This window comes from Aplysia californica, unplaced genomic scaffold (genome assembly GCF_000002075.1).
Source record: "Aplysia californica isolate F4 #8 unplaced genomic scaffold, AplCal3.0 scaffold00194, whole genome shotgun sequence".
Classification (NCBI taxonomy): Eukaryota; Metazoa; Mollusca; class Gastropoda; order Aplysiida; family Aplysiidae; genus Aplysia; species Aplysia californica.
Window position 1 is genome coordinate 67,044 of NW_004797464.1, and position 15,778 is coordinate 82,821.

General features: G+C 38.9%; 1 protein-coding gene across 1 annotated transcript in view; it reads left to right on the forward strand.

The window, feature by feature from the left end:
• Positions 1–918: 918 nt before the first annotated feature.
• The window catches only part of LOC101844996 (immune-associated nucleotide-binding protein 9), a gene marked incomplete at its 5' end in the record, with an annotated part of 24,880 nt that continues 10,020 nt past the window's right edge, over positions 919–15,778 (forward strand). The window contains 1 exon segment of the mRNA XM_005098809.3: positions 919–1,187.

Below are 15,778 nucleotides of genomic sequence, written 5' to 3' on the forward strand. Positions count from 1 at the left end.
ATTTTTAAAAAGGGAAACAACTTAACTGTGAAAACTTTGGTCCACTGCAGCATCATATCGGTTCTTACACTTAAATACAACACAGATGCAAGGCATTTTTACTAATTGACTTGCCTAATCTGAAGGACCTCGGAATAAAACCTTCTTTCTTATCTAGATTTCAGTGCCTTAGTCGGGCAATCGCGCAGCACAGGTAGCCCACGGTTCCGCCGCGAGAGAGGGCTCCTATCACTATCAGGCGTGCGGTGCCGCCCACAGAGCATCCTCCATTACTTTTAATCTCCTTGCTCTTTGGTCAAAGCCCAGAGACCGAAGACTAGAGCAGGGCGAAGAGTCGATTCCAGAACCGATTCCCTCGATTAAAGCTACGGAAGTAACCAACGGTTGCCAGTTACTTTTATCATTAAAATCTTCTGCTTTTTAAAGAAAGAATTTATTTTTGAAAAATTAAAATTGATGCTTCTTAGTGTTCCTAAATCATGGTTATCCTAAATCCTGAAGATGTTTGGAGCCAACCAGGTAACCATCGGGGGAAATCACATCATTAGAAAGTAAGTAATTGGGGTTCCTACTAATCTACTATTCCTAGCTTTCAATAATCGGTAACCTAGCCGCCCAGCACTACCGAAGACTAACTCTAATCCGGATTAATCCGTCTTGGCTCTAAATAGCCCATGTCATCTATTTTTATCGAAAATGTAATTCGTGGTTTTCCCGATCCGGCCTCTACAACACTAGGCTATTATTAGATCTATGGGTCAAGAACATGTTTTCTTGGGAAATCTCGTTTGGTACGCAGTACGCAGCGCAGTCTTCTGCGCACTGCGCACAACAGCTTGCAGGGTAAGAGAATGCAGGTATCTTGATCTAGGCTAGCCTTGTCTAGGCCAGGCTAGATTGACCTAGCCTATATGTCAGAGGAGGACATTATATTCAAGCCGAAGATCAACCCGCCCGGTTGCATTAGGCCCATTGCTTGCAGTTTTTGGCTGTCGGGCTCTCAAGAAAACTTTCGACGTGACTTGCAGTGAAAAGTTTCCAGAAAGGTCTGTCTCAGACTTCGAAGACTGAGCAGTGCAGGAGCACGCAACGCACAGTGATTGAAGAACAGAGTGATAGAAGACGAACGAAAGTGACCTGTCGAACATCGATGTCGTTCTAGTCTTGCTCTGTAGCCACGATCAACTGTAAGTTTCTCGTTCTGATTAACAAAATTTACTGCTATCTATTGGGCCTACATGCAGTGCGGTCGAAAATTCAAGAGAACTTATTATTTAGGAAGAGGCTAGCCGTACTTAATGACGGCTAGACTGGCAGTCTAGCCGTACTTATTCTTAATATGATGGCTAGACTGACCATTTAACAAAAAATAGGCCTACTGAATTGTAAATATACTTTTTAGTGTGCAGTACCTAAAGTATTTGTATTTGAGACGAAACCAGGTGCCTAAATGACAGTGCATGTATTTTAAACCTCCTGTTTTCTAATGTTAATAGGGCCTAAGATAAGTACGGCTAGACTGTCAGGCTAGCCGTACTTAATATTGATGGCTAAATTGTAAATGAAATTTTTAGTTTGCAATGCCTAAAGTATTTGTATTTCAGACAAAACAAAAAGGTGCCTTACTGACTTGCATGCATTTGAACCTGAATAATTACTAGATCTAGATCTAGATCTAATGAGACCTGTGTACTTAACAGGCTTGAGTCGATAGGGCCAAACCTAGATCTAAGTACGGCTAGACTTGCAGTCTAGCCGTACTTAAGTACGGCTAGCCACTTCGATTATTTATTACATTATTTATTGTCAAATATCTCCTCAACTATCGAACTCTCCAGCTTTTGCACAGTGGCTATTCTCACCGGGGTGAGAATATACGATCTACCTCTCACCCCGGGTGAGACTTGCCAGTGTAGGCTATTCTCACCCAGTGTGAAACAAGACCTGTTTTTCCTCATTTTGGAATACTGTCTATTGGTGTGGATGATCAAATTGATAAAAGCCAAGAAAAAATTACATTTATAGCACAAAAGTAAGCTAATTTGATCGTCTTCAAAGATGCTATGGCTATTTCACTTTTCGAATCGAGCCGAACTACGCGGGTCGCCATTTTGTTTTGCCCAGAAGTTCTCGCAAGATCTCTGCCGTCATAAGGGAAAACGACGAATGGTCCTGCGGAGGTAGCAAGGCAAATTTTTCAGGAGAGGCAAAAACTGTTTTCACTTTATAACTCTTCTATTTTTCACTCTTTTAAGCTGTAATTCACCAGATATCTGACTGAGGTGTTCATAAAGCAGTTTCTAAAGTTTGAATGGTTTAGGTTAAAAAGTAGCAAAGTTATTCGACATTCGTCGTTCTCCTTTACACTGCGCACCCGTAGGTGAGCCTTGCGATGTACGCGGAAACGACGAATGGTACGGTTCGTCGTTCTCCTTTACACTCGTGAACGTTATGGGAGTAGGCGATGGTCAGTTGTGACGCATTATTGACAGTAATGACTGTGTACTGGTTACTACAAATAAAATTAAGACGTATATACAAACTAGCTATTATACGTATAGTTAGGTGTTTGTTATATCCCAACTGTAACTGGGATAAACGTCCTTCGTTTGCCTTCCTCGCTTGGTTAAATACTACACAGTCAGAGTACAGATCAGATGTGCGCACATTTTCAACAGCTTGATTTAAAACTGTCTCATTCGGAACAAAAGTGTGATCTCCATGATATCTCTTTATTGCATATATTCTCTTCAGAAGCGAGTTTTACTTTTTTTTTCGCTAATTGCAAAATTTTCCCTGCACGACCAAAGGGATCAACAATGTTACAATGTCAATAACGATCAGATCATTGCCAAGTCAAACTTTCTCGTAAAAAATGTAACAATCTGACAAGACTGTATCACAAACGCTTACGGGAGAGGTAATGCGACGCTTTGTATTTAATAAAGGATTCAGTTGATCGGAAAACATACCACAAAGTAGAGATCGACAAGGACAGTTTGAATCTGCAAGACATTATTATACTCGATCGTAACGTCCATCAAGTCATAAAAAATCGTAAAGCAAGAATAAGTGTCGCCACAATACGTCCACTTTTTAAGTTGGACAAAGAAATTTACTCTCATAAAGCAGTGTCATTAATTGCTTGGTAATTCTAGGATGTCGACCAGTGACATGTGCTAGACAAATTGCGGCACTATAACCATCGTTGGGATTTGGTATGTCAAATGACTGGACAGCAAACAAAATGACGTTAGTCTGTGAACATCTGGCAGACGCTAATATGCAGTCTTAATAATTTCTCCCTAAATACATTTTTGACCCTCCCATTCCCACCCCTTTCCCCCTGTTCCCATCCGTTTTCCCCTCTCTCCCACCTGCTCTTCTCAATTCACACAATCAGCATAGGCGTAATACCTGAAGACAGACAGAAAGACACACTAAGTGATACATTTTTATAAACCTGGTTGACGGCACTCCGGGGGAGGGGTGGTGTTGTGTTTGTTTGAAAAAAACCTAGTATGTTTGTACTGACGCAACAGTGACCAATTGTCATTCGTCGCCATGCCGAATTTGCCCAATGGCAGAGACCAGGGGACAACGCCGAACGAGCAGTGATCCTTGACCGATCGACCATTCGTCGTTCTCCCTTACACTGAGCCCTGGCTCGGAGCTCGCCAGTGTAAGGGAAAACGACGAACTTTCAATTACGCAACAACGGATTAGGATATGACCAAAATTTTTACACCATCAGATGTAGAATTAAATACTCTATGAAATATGTAAAAATACAAAAATCGAAAAATTTTGACCATTCGTTGTTTTCCCTTACGACGGCAGATCTACTTCTCCCCCTTCTCTCTCTCTCTGTCTCTTTCTGAATACTGTCTATCGGTGTGGACGATCAAATTGATCAAAACAATGTTAAAAAAGAAAACTAAATTAATTTGGTTGTCTACAACGATGCTACGGCTATTTAACTTTCCGAATCGAGCCGAACTATGCGGGTCGCCATTTTGTTTTGCCTCGAAGTTCTCGCGCTACTCACTCTCTCTCTCTCTTTCTCCAAGACAAAATTGCACACTTTTAGGCTAACACTAACACTAACAGTAATAATAGATCTAGAACGTTTGTTCACAGCACAGAATTCTATAATTCTGTTATCACAGTGTAGAATTCTGTGGTTCAGGGTGAATGCTTCACTGGTTGGCCTTGGTTATAACGGTGAACGCCCACTGGGGCGAGAATAGTCTAGGAGGCCTTTACCTTTAATCAATTTGTATCTGAACTGATCAATATTTTTTTATACACCTGGTAGCTCTATTCTAGAAAAATTCTTTATAAATTTTAATATAGGCCAGGCCCTACTAATAAAAAAATGGTTGGCTCTATTTCTCTGAACGCTCGGGGAAAATAATTAAACTTGAACTCTTTTCCGGTCTCGAGATTTTTTGGTCATATGTGAATGGAGTGGCCCGTGTGTGTGTGTGTGCATGTGTGTGTTTGGGTGTGTGTGTGTGTGTGTGTGTGTGTGTGTGTGTGTGTGTAAGGTCTGAACGGAGGTGGCCGGGGGGGAGGGGAGGGCGTGAGGGTTTTTTTTTTTTAGTCTTTGTTTTAGGGGTGACTGCGAAAATTACTGCCAAAGTCGAGCAGTCTTGTTTTCTCGCACTACCTTTTGAACGCATTTCCAAATGAAGTATCAGGAACTTTGCCCCAACCACAATTGAAGTATCTGAATAATCAGACATGCTAAAAATCTTTCAGCTCTGGAAATTGAATTCAATGCATAAAAAGCAATTCTTCCCAGTTCTCGCAGAATGAGAGAATGGCAGAATGAAAGATGACGCCGAACTCCCCCAAATAACTAATAACCAAAAATTTCAAGAACAGAAACCGTTCGGAGAAAATATAGAGATTAGGTTTATTTACCAGAGCGTTCTGAGAAATAGTCACTTCGTAAAAAAATCCCAGTGGGTAGTCTCTAATATATGGGCCTTACTGATTTTAAAATGTTTAGATGGGTCAATATCGCTTTTAAAACAAGTCCGTCATTTTTTTCTTATCGCAAGAATCTTTATTGAACGCATATTTTGAGAACTTTTAGTGCAAAAGTGTTGCTATAAAATTAATTTCTTGTAACTGGTTTTGACACCAAAAATTGTCATTGGTGAGCTGTGACGACTGACAAAGCCATGCGTAAGCAAAATGTGTATGAGAAGCGGTGCTGGGAACAGTTCCAGTTTCTCTGCGAAGGATATTTTGTAGAATTTTATACCTTTATAGATATGTATATATATAATATTCGTCCATAGAGAATAGTCGTGCAGTGCCGCCCAAAATTTTTTAATGTTCTGTATGAAAAGCATCCTCAAACATGAAATAAAAGAAGTCAGAAACAAACACTAGCCAATAAATATTATTTCAAAACAAGGTCCTTAACTGTCATTTCTGTGTCAAAAGCGCCGTAAAACATCTACTATGCCATGCCTAAGTCCACTCGCTTAAACTAAACATGATATTCAACAGTGGTAACCTGACCTATAAATCGGTATTTGGGATAACTCAAGCGATAACGACACTCGTAGCGAGTTTAGCGGTACTTTAATTTTTTAAGGCGGCACATCTCAAATGTGCACCCACGAAACATAGCCCACTGCAGGCAGTCTAAAAATAAATGCGATAGACTGCACACTCTCTGTGATAGACACACACATTCTATGCCAAATTATGTGATCCCCGGAACAATTCAGCGGAGTGCTCATGTGAATTGTGATTGGTTCATTTTCTTGCCACTATTTTAAGCGACTCTTTTACCGTGAACCCGAGGGAGGTGAACGTGACATGCTTAACACTTTCCCTACCACGAGCCGCATTTTGCGGCTCGCGGACCTGGCCTCGCTGGATCGAGACCCGCAAAATACGGCTCGAGTGGCTCGCTATCTATTCCAATCCAGTAATGAAAAGATACAAAATTCTCAGCCGATCCACGTTTTCAAAATAATAGAATAGACTTCCTGTTAGCTTCTACTTCTTCCTCGTTCTCGACTTCCTGTTAGCAGATACGAAAGAAAATATTGCATTGGCAGACGATTTTTAGTCATTTCAGCGCTTTTTTTGTCCCCTTCGAAACATAAATATGAGGAAAATAAGTGCTCCCCTGACTTCAGTATATGTCTCATACTTTCACTACTATATTAGGTACACTTACATAACTTTCAGCATTTCTTCGCATTACTTGAGGCAACCTACCTGGGAAGTTTGAATGATGCTGTTGTTGTACTTTTTTAGTTATATAAATGACCTTTCAAAGCTGGAAAATTGTTAATTTCATACGACACCTTCAATATTGCATAATCACTTTTAGAACCCCCAAAGTAATATAATTGGAATAAATCTTCAATATTGTATCACCATCTGATAGATTATTTTTTAACCTTCAGTTTGATGGGCCATAAGATATGGTTTGTGTGTGTTTATTTCTCGGCGCACTGCATTGAGTTTAGAACTAATGGAGCTTCCTCTCTCTCTTCGCAACGCCACGAGCAGTAGGCGGCGGTGGGGGTCAAATATGGCGGCCGACTGTGGGCTAAATCACGAACTGTGGCATTTCTTTATATAGAATTTCATCGGGCTGGGCCACGTTGTGGGGGTTGGCAGGGTGGGGAATGCTCGCAAGGAAGAGGGGATGGGGCTGGGATGAAAGAGGAGGGGCGGGCCTTGGGAAGGGAGGAAGGAGAATGGGAAAAATTAAATAAAAGAGAGAGAGAGAGAAAGAAAAAGAGAGAGAGAGAGAGAGAGAGAGAGAGAGAGAGAGAGAGAGAGAGAGAGAGAGAGACAGACAGACAGACAGACAGACAGACAGACAGACAGACAGACAGACAGACAGAGAGAGGCAGGCAGGCAGGCAGGCAGGCAGAGAGAGAGAGAGAGAGACAGAGAGAGAGACAGTGAGAGACAGAGAGAGAGAGACAGAGAGAGAGAGAGAGAGATTGTGATCAACTGACGGGCTGACGGATAATGACAGGGAGAAAAAAAATAAATTATGTGTGTGATACGGACTGTTCAATTCTTTAAGAGTTTTATGTTATAATCTAGTTTAAAAATCAAAAAGATGTGTAAAATAAGAAAAAAACTTGTCCGAGTAACATAAAATTATCAAACATACCAAATTATAAAGATAATCTTGAGCTAAAATATTAATTATAAGAAATGAATAAAAATATACTTTAAAACTGAATTTAAGATGTATGATTGCATGATTCTAGGCGTGTGCCATAACTAACTTTATGTGTAAGGAATAGCGGACACAAAAGAGGGTCGATGCCAGCTTTATTTGATTGCTAACAGTATGTCTTGGTCTATAAATAATCATATTATTGATTACAATAATTTTGTTTCCTTTTTTTCACAAAGTGTAGCGCACAATGATTTCAAATATTAAAAAAAAAAAAAAAGAGATAACAGCATCCTTGGAGGTGTGATCGCATGCATGAGCGTGGATAACCTTTGAAGTGTTTTTTGTTTTGTTCAGTAAAGTATGATATAGAGAGCAGCGTTTTTAGTCCCTTATTACACTCCTGGGGGGGGGGGGGGGGGGGATAATTTATCTTAGTGATGACTCTTGTGTAGTAAAATTTGTTGTTGCTCTGTTTGGTTTATTTTTTAGCAGCAGAATCTTAAGTGAACCGGAATTATTGATTGTGGGATCTTAGGTGAAGACTATGACAATAGAATTAAACCGAGATTCGTTCTATCTAACAAGACTCTAAGTCTTATCCACCCCACCCTATCCTCTCCCCTCATCTGATATGGTTTGGTGTTTCTTTAACATAGAAAATATCCATCATTATTGTTGTTGAGTATTGATTTCATATTCTAATGGAGCCTCTAGATATCTACATTTAGACTACAGTAGCATCTAATTTGCACACACAAAGGAAAGCAATATATTTAATTAAAATGTATAATATGTATGTACATACACACATATAATAATTAAATATATATATACACCTAATAATTATTTATATTTATGAATAAGAATACTTTTTAAAAATTGAGTATCTCGGTCTTTGTGCTGGGGTGTTGTATCCCTTTCAGCCTGGGTTGGCCTTGGCATGTAGCGCCGGAGCCAGCCTCTTATGAATATTAATGATTTAAGTTGTGTTGCTGGGGGCATTGAAACACTTTCATTCAAATTTTTTTAAAGGAAAACAACTTAACTGTGAAAACTTCGGTCCACTGCAGCATCATATCGGTTCTTACACTTAAATACAACACAGATGCAAGGCATTTTTACTAATTGACTTGCCTAATCTCAAGGACCTCGGAATAAAACCTTCTTTCTTATCTAGATTTCAGTGCCTGAGTCGGGCATTTGCGCAGCACAGGTAGCCCACAGTTCCGCCGCGAGAGAGGGCTCCTATCACTATCAGGCGTGCGGTGCCGCCCACAGAGCATCCTCCATTACTTTTAATCTCCTTGGCGCTCTGGCAGTGGAATTTTAGTTGTCGCGGGGGGTTCCCCGCCGGGTGCCTTATCACGTCGAGGTCACGGGGGTCAGCTCCCTGTCGCCGCTCTGTCTGGGCCAACATAATTTTTGGTACTTTTCAACTTATAATTTTAGGTGCATCCTTGTATTTATGGTAATTCTCATTTAGTGCACCCAAAGCATGCATTTCTGCTCTTGAGACTCAAAAAAGAACGGACATTGTAACTTGTCTGGTTATTTCGTTAGACGCGCTGGAGTTGGCAATGCTAAATTGCAATTTTTTTTTGGACTAGTGTGAATGAAAAAAAATCAATATAAAAAAAGGCCTCGAACGACATAGCATTAGCATTAGTGCAGATACGCAGAAAAGATGGTATCTGCGCATATAATGGAAAGCTGTAATTTTGCAACTTTATCCATCGGGCACACAGTTTGCTATGAAGTAATTCCTCCAAATACAACTTTATGTGTCTAATATAATCGTTAATATTCGCATATTTTCTCGAAAGCGTATAAAAGTTACCATGAAGTTTCTCTGTGAAAAGTACAAATCAATTTTAGAGCCAGAATACATCTTCAATGTAATACACGAACAGTATCTGTTACACTTCCGAAATTCCTTACTTTTCTTAAAACGCTAAGTCTAGGTTTTGTAAGTTGAGTGAATAATAGGGATGTCTGCTTGTAATTGGGTTATAAGAATAATTTCTAGCTTTCCAGGGACACTGAATCAGCACCAGACTTTTCCAGCTTTATTTTTCGTTTCTATGACCTTTTGCAATAACTGACATTGTGACTGATTTCTTTACATTCATAATTATGTCCGCGCTTATTTCCGACACAAAAACTAAGAATGAATGTGTTAGCTGTCTTTATTTCTATTCCATACAAGAAGTTTACATGTATTTACACGGTTTTGTGGATTTCTTTAATGGCTTATATTATATCTTTTTAGTTGTATGCAGGCTGCCACAGACACAGCATGATTCATGAACAACCACAGAGTAACTTTCTCTTGTTTGACAGTAAAATAAGAGCTAACAACGCTAATCATCTTTAGTTAAAAAATGCAGATGTGCATCTTTCTTCTCTTATAACTTTACTATTACTACTCGCGCAGATTTAAGATTTCTCTTGGTAAAAGACATGATATTCATAGTCACATAGTCAGTTTAACTCGGATTTTGGACAGATCTGTCGTGCTTTTTAAAAATTAACAACCATTTATTCATAAGTTTGTAACTAAAATAAGACAAATTGGGTACTCTACAAACACTTGTCTAAAACAAAAACTAAGGCACAGAAATTAACCATTCTATCGCAGAATAAATCTCAAAACATTGAGCTTTTAGTACATTCGTGTAATGGTTTGCTGTGCGGGACGGGGAAGAAGTTATATCGTGTTAAACATAGTCAAAAATGCGAACTTTCTAACCGACACCGGCAAAGTCGCTTCAGGGCTCATTAACCCCGTGACCCCGAGCCGGGGAGCTCCGACGGGCTGCTGAGTCACGCTAACTAAAGGTAACAGAATCGGGCAAAAAGTGACACCGTGATTTGGATGTTTTGACATTTTCCTGTGGTGGGGTAGGGACGTAAAAATAGGTCAGGGAAAAGCCCTGGGCCAGTGGTGGATTTTGGCCTGGTAGGAAAAGAGTTAAGTCATCGTCCTGCGTCATGTGAGTTGTAACTTTGAATGGTTTCGTAGTGGAGTGGTGAAATTTATTACTTGAGTATTCAATTCCAATGCAGGATGAAGAAGCTGATGTTAAGCTAACAAACAGATTTAGTTCTAGAAATCAAAACGACAATCAATTTACTATGCCCTTGACTATCTTCAACCTGCCATAGCTTAATTGTGCCCGCCCACTTTTTAGCCCCACGAGCCGCCCCTGAATATATATAAAATATATATATATATATAAATTAATGAAGATAAGTTTTTTAAACTAGCCTCCATTGTTGTGGAAAATTTTAATTTTAAGTAAAGGCAATTGATACACTGCTATGCAAAATATGGATCTAACATTGATTCACCCTTTAAAAAGATACTTGAGGATAAGTTACGTCACAAATTTTTGACCACACTATAATAGTACTGAATAGCATGGCAATATTTTTACCATTAAAATATGTGTCGTGACGTGATGGAATCAGGCTCTCGTCAGGTTTTGGGTGTGTGGAGTCATTCTATGGCATTTGCTGGTAAATTTTTACCTTTAGACCCGCTTGCAGATGCACTGTTTTGGGAACTAATTCACTGCAGTAACTTTTGTGGCAGATCAACCACATGGCCACAAAAACCCTCACAAATCAACTATTTTCAAGAAGATATTATAAACTAAAGTGTAAAACATCAAATGGTGAAATACCTGGGGGGGGGGGGGCTTTTGGGGGACCAGATTTTTTTTAAGCCAGCGGAGCATGCCATCCCCCCCCCCCCCCCTCCATATTGTTAAAAACAAGTCAAATATTACTACTAGTATACATTTGGTCCAATTGTAAGGAATACTAAGGACTTTCATAAATCGACCTCCCAAACAAGTCCAATATAGATCAAGAAATTTAACTCTAACCCTGACCCAACTCGTACCCCTTCCCTTACCTGAAACCCTTAAACACAAACTCTAACCCTTTATTCTTCTCCTGTTTCTGAGTATCACAGTGGTTTCTCATCATGGAATTCCTCCCAATTGTAGTTCGTCTAAACTCTAACCCTCTATTCTTCTCCTGTTTCACAGTGGTTTCTCATCATGGAATTCCTCTCAATTGTAGTTCGTATAAAGAATATCCACCCATCTCGTAACTTATCAGTGGATATAAAGTCAAAATTTGTGTAAAGCAGATAAAAATGAACAAGAAAAGTGCTTTAGAATATCTGAGCTTGAGATGGGACCATGAGTAAAATAATACCATTTGCCTTGCTTCTGATGAAGTAAATATCCATGATCTTTCTTGACTAGACTAGAAGACGAGATATATATATATATATATATATGTGATTAAAGGAGGAAGTGGGGATTGCCTGCTGTTGTCACAAGTAAAATGTTTAAGCTTGAGTATCTTTGGAAAATGTAAAAAGACATTTATGTGTGCCTTTGCTCAACGATTTTAGCTAAATCCACATGTTGGTATGTTATGTTTTTGAAGGACATAAAAAGATGATTGTTAGACCTTAAACAAAAAATTTGATAAGAATTGCCCAACGGGAGGAAAATGTTCAGTTTCTTCGATTTCATGAACTCAGATGTAACAGGACAGACGGGACCGTCAGTTTTTCCCTGTCTTAAGCAAGTGTTGTTATAACCATTATCAAGGGAAATTTCTGCCAGTATCATTGCACCGTCAGCTTACTATTCGATTACTGCAGATCCTTTTCCAGTGGGCTGTTTTGCTGACACTGAGACAGAATCGATAACTGACCCCAACACTTTGGGGGGTGGGGGGTTATGTGTTTGAAAGTTTGTGTTTCTGCAAGCCATCATACAAACAGGTGAAATCTCTTGGTTGAGACAAATTTTAATAATTTGATGGATCAAAAGCAAGTTCATGCACTGAAAGATCACTGTTTTTTCCGAATCTGCACAAATTGAACCCTGATATAGCCAGGTTCATATTACTTTCACTTATCTTTTAGTAAAAAAAACCCGGGGATTTGATTTATCACTGTTATATATCCAAGTCCCTGTAATAGCACAGGCTGTTACCTGGACTCTATTTTGATATTATAAATGGACTGGACTGTATTGGTGAGGCAGTGTGGTGAAATCAGGCGCTCGTCAAAATACAGAAATTGGAGAAACAGGCATTTTCCCGCCAGTTTGGACATTTTTACAGAATTTTTTTTTGGGGCTCAACCTTCTTTTATATATTAGCTGTTGGAGGTATAAAACTTTGGCGGCCATTTTCTTGTAAATTGTCCACCGAAACCAAATGACCTTCGATCGCTAATATTTTGAGTTCTCTTCATGATGAATGAATGTTTATTTCATCCACAGTAATGCAAATAAATCAGCTTTCAGATGATACCAATAACTCTACTTGCCCAAAAATTGACGAGCGCCTGATTCCACTGCGTCCTGACACATTTTTGATAATCGCCTGATTTCCCCATGATGTCCAATTTGGACACTTTCTGTCATAAATTCTTGAATGATATTATAATGCGCATTATATTTTTATATAAAATCTGTTGAAATTGTGCTGATCCAACTCGTAACCTCGTTTAAGGTCGTCAGCTGACTAAAGTAAATTTCTTTTACCATTTATGAAACTTTATACATTGCGTGAAAGGGCATTTGAATATCAAGGTCCAAGATTTGGAATGCTTTTCTCATATCAAGTAGTTTAAGAGAGATCAATTCTTTCAAATGTCTGCTAAAGTCATTTCTGATTTTAAATTAATGAGATAAATGTTCAGAGATATTTTATTTTGGTCAGAATACAAGAACTGATTATAGGACCTAGTATGTTACTACATGAATGAATTGTATTTTAAAGCACTCTTGCAGAGTCTGTGTAGGCTGCTTTAATTGGGGTTGAGCACTATATAAATATAATAAAATAATAATAATAATAATAATATAATAATAATAATGAGAATAATATGATAATAATCATAATATACTACTACTAATAATAATATAATTATAATAATAATAATAATAATAATAATAATAAATATTACTATTTAGTTTACCAGTTCCGCGTGGCGGGGTTTGGAAATTTGGAAAGGGGGGGGGGGGTGTGATTAAAATAAGTTAGACAAATCTAGTCAAGGGCCAGTTGGGAATTTTAGTCAAGTAGGAAAAGCTTGAAGGTCTTTTGGCCTTGGGAAAGCTAACTCTTAATATTTATCCCTTGAAAAATGAGTAAACGGGTGATCTGGTTCAATGATTATAGTCTCAAGTAATTCCAAAAAGCAATATAGGCCTATTATGTATCTCGTTTTCATGTGCAAATTTTCCATTACTTATTTAAAAATACATTTCTTGATATTTTATATTATATTATGTATAGGGGAGTCTGCCTAAACCAAAAACAGTTAATCTGAAAACTGCAGTAAACCAAAAGAAAATTTAATCCCAAATATTTTTCTTCTTTGTATTTGCAAGAAAACTACCAGCAGGCCAAAACGCTCACTTGTCTGAACTGAAAAGAATCTTCTATAGGGTTATGCCAACTAAATCTTCTCGAACAATCCTCACTTATTGCGAATGATCAAATCTTTCGTGCTTTAGGATAGTATTACACGAGAAAGAAACACTTAAATGCACCTGAGTCGATTATTAGGGCCTGAGAGAATCATCGCCAGTTTACTGTTTGCCAATTGTTAAAATCACATAGATCTATTAATATAACATAAGTTGTACACCTTCCACTATACAACCCTTCCCTTGAAGTACTAGCAAACGAATGTAGATTGTAAATGAGGGAAGTTTTGTATTAAATGTTACGGAATTTGATGTCGAAATAGCATAGATAGTGACCCTTCTTTCTATCCCCGGCCACAGCGAAAAATAACTGATACTTGTAATCCAGATATGTCACCATGCGATGGAATTAAGCGCTCGTCAATTTTTGGGATTATGGAGTTATTGGTACGGTTTCGTCTTTAAAATCTTTTTAATTTGTCTTGCTTTTGATGAAAAAGTACCTATACCTGTCTTTAATAGAAGTTGATATATTTGTGATTAGATCTAGAGGAGGTAGGGGTCGCCTGGTGTCAGAGGTAAGAATAAAGAAAAAAAGGCGGCCCAAGTTTCGTGACTTCCGAAGCTTGAATGCCTTTGAAAACTGCAAATTTATATTTTGTATGCCTTTGATCTGCGTTTTTCCAGTAAAATTCACACAGAAAATGTGCTTTTATATATTTGGATGTTAAAGACGTTTTGCCGAAAAAGAAAGGCAAGTTGCCCCAAAAAATTATTTTTTAATTGCTCAACTTCCAGAAAAATACAGTTTTTAAAAATTTCGTTATTTGGATGAGCGCTTGATTTCATAACGATGCCTCACAAATGAAGACTGCCGGGGGAAAATAGTGGAGTCACATTTTGGTGATTTCGAGACATCTTGGGGATTTTTTTAGTATAAGATTTAGTCTTCTTTTTCTACATTTACCTCGCCCCTTTCCCCTCTAAAATGTTATGTAAAACTGTAGTGTATACCGAGGCTTTAGTGATATAATGTGTGATTGCCGTTGTTCCTACTGAGGTCTTTTAATTCATAGGCCTATTCTTGTCAGCGATCAGGCCTTCAGAGACCACTCACTCATTGCCACATGCAGATAACTTTAGAACGACAGATGTACGCCATTGGCCGATATTTATAGTAACAGCCATCTTGTTTGACGTCTTTGAGGGATTCCCGCTTTGTTGTCGTTCACGGTGGCAACACGACCGCAATTAAGCACTATTGCAGTATTGTTAAAGCCTGTAGCTTATAGTGGCGTGGTGGCGGAGTGGTTAGTGCGCTTGTCTCCAAAGCAGAAAGTCCAGGTTCGAGCCTCGGTTTGGCTCCACCCACCTGCAATGGGTACCTGACTTCGAGTTGGGAAGTAAAGGACTAATTTTAAAAAAAAAAGAATTTAAAAAAAAAGATAACTGAAAAAGCATGTGATGTCGTGACTTTGATGGATTAAAAAACATTTTAAAAATTGATAATTTTCCTACAAATTTTTTATTTAAAAACTAGTCTTTTACTTCCCCAACTTGAAGTCAGATACCCATTACATTTGGGTGGGCAGGAGGGGGCGAAAAAAAAATAATGTGGCCGAACCGAGGCTCGAACCTGGACTTTCTGCTTTGGAGACAAGCGCACTAACCACTCCACGACCACGCCACTGTAAGCTACAGGCTTTAAAAATACTGTAATAGTGCTTTGTGGTCCTGTTGCCTCCGTGAACGACAACAAAGTGGGAATCCCTCAATGACATCAAACAAGATGGCTGTTACTATAAAAATCGGCCAGTGACGTACATCTGTCGTTCTAAAGTTATCCGCATGTCACATTGCCTGGCCTTTTAATTGGCGGGTGGTTGGAGGGCGCCACTGGTAGGTCCTGCGTCTTTACTTTTCCCTCATAGTTGTTTCTATCTGTTTGACTGTCTGTCTTAACGTGCGGATACACTGGATTCTATTTCAGTTTCACTTTCGAGTGCTCAGTGCTGACCTTGGTGAACCCGCCGAACGACACCTGGGATACAATTATTGTATAGTGCTGGGTGGTAACGGCGGAACTTCTTGCTGGTCCGTTCCCGGCACTGTGTGTCGAGAACCGCCAGCAGTA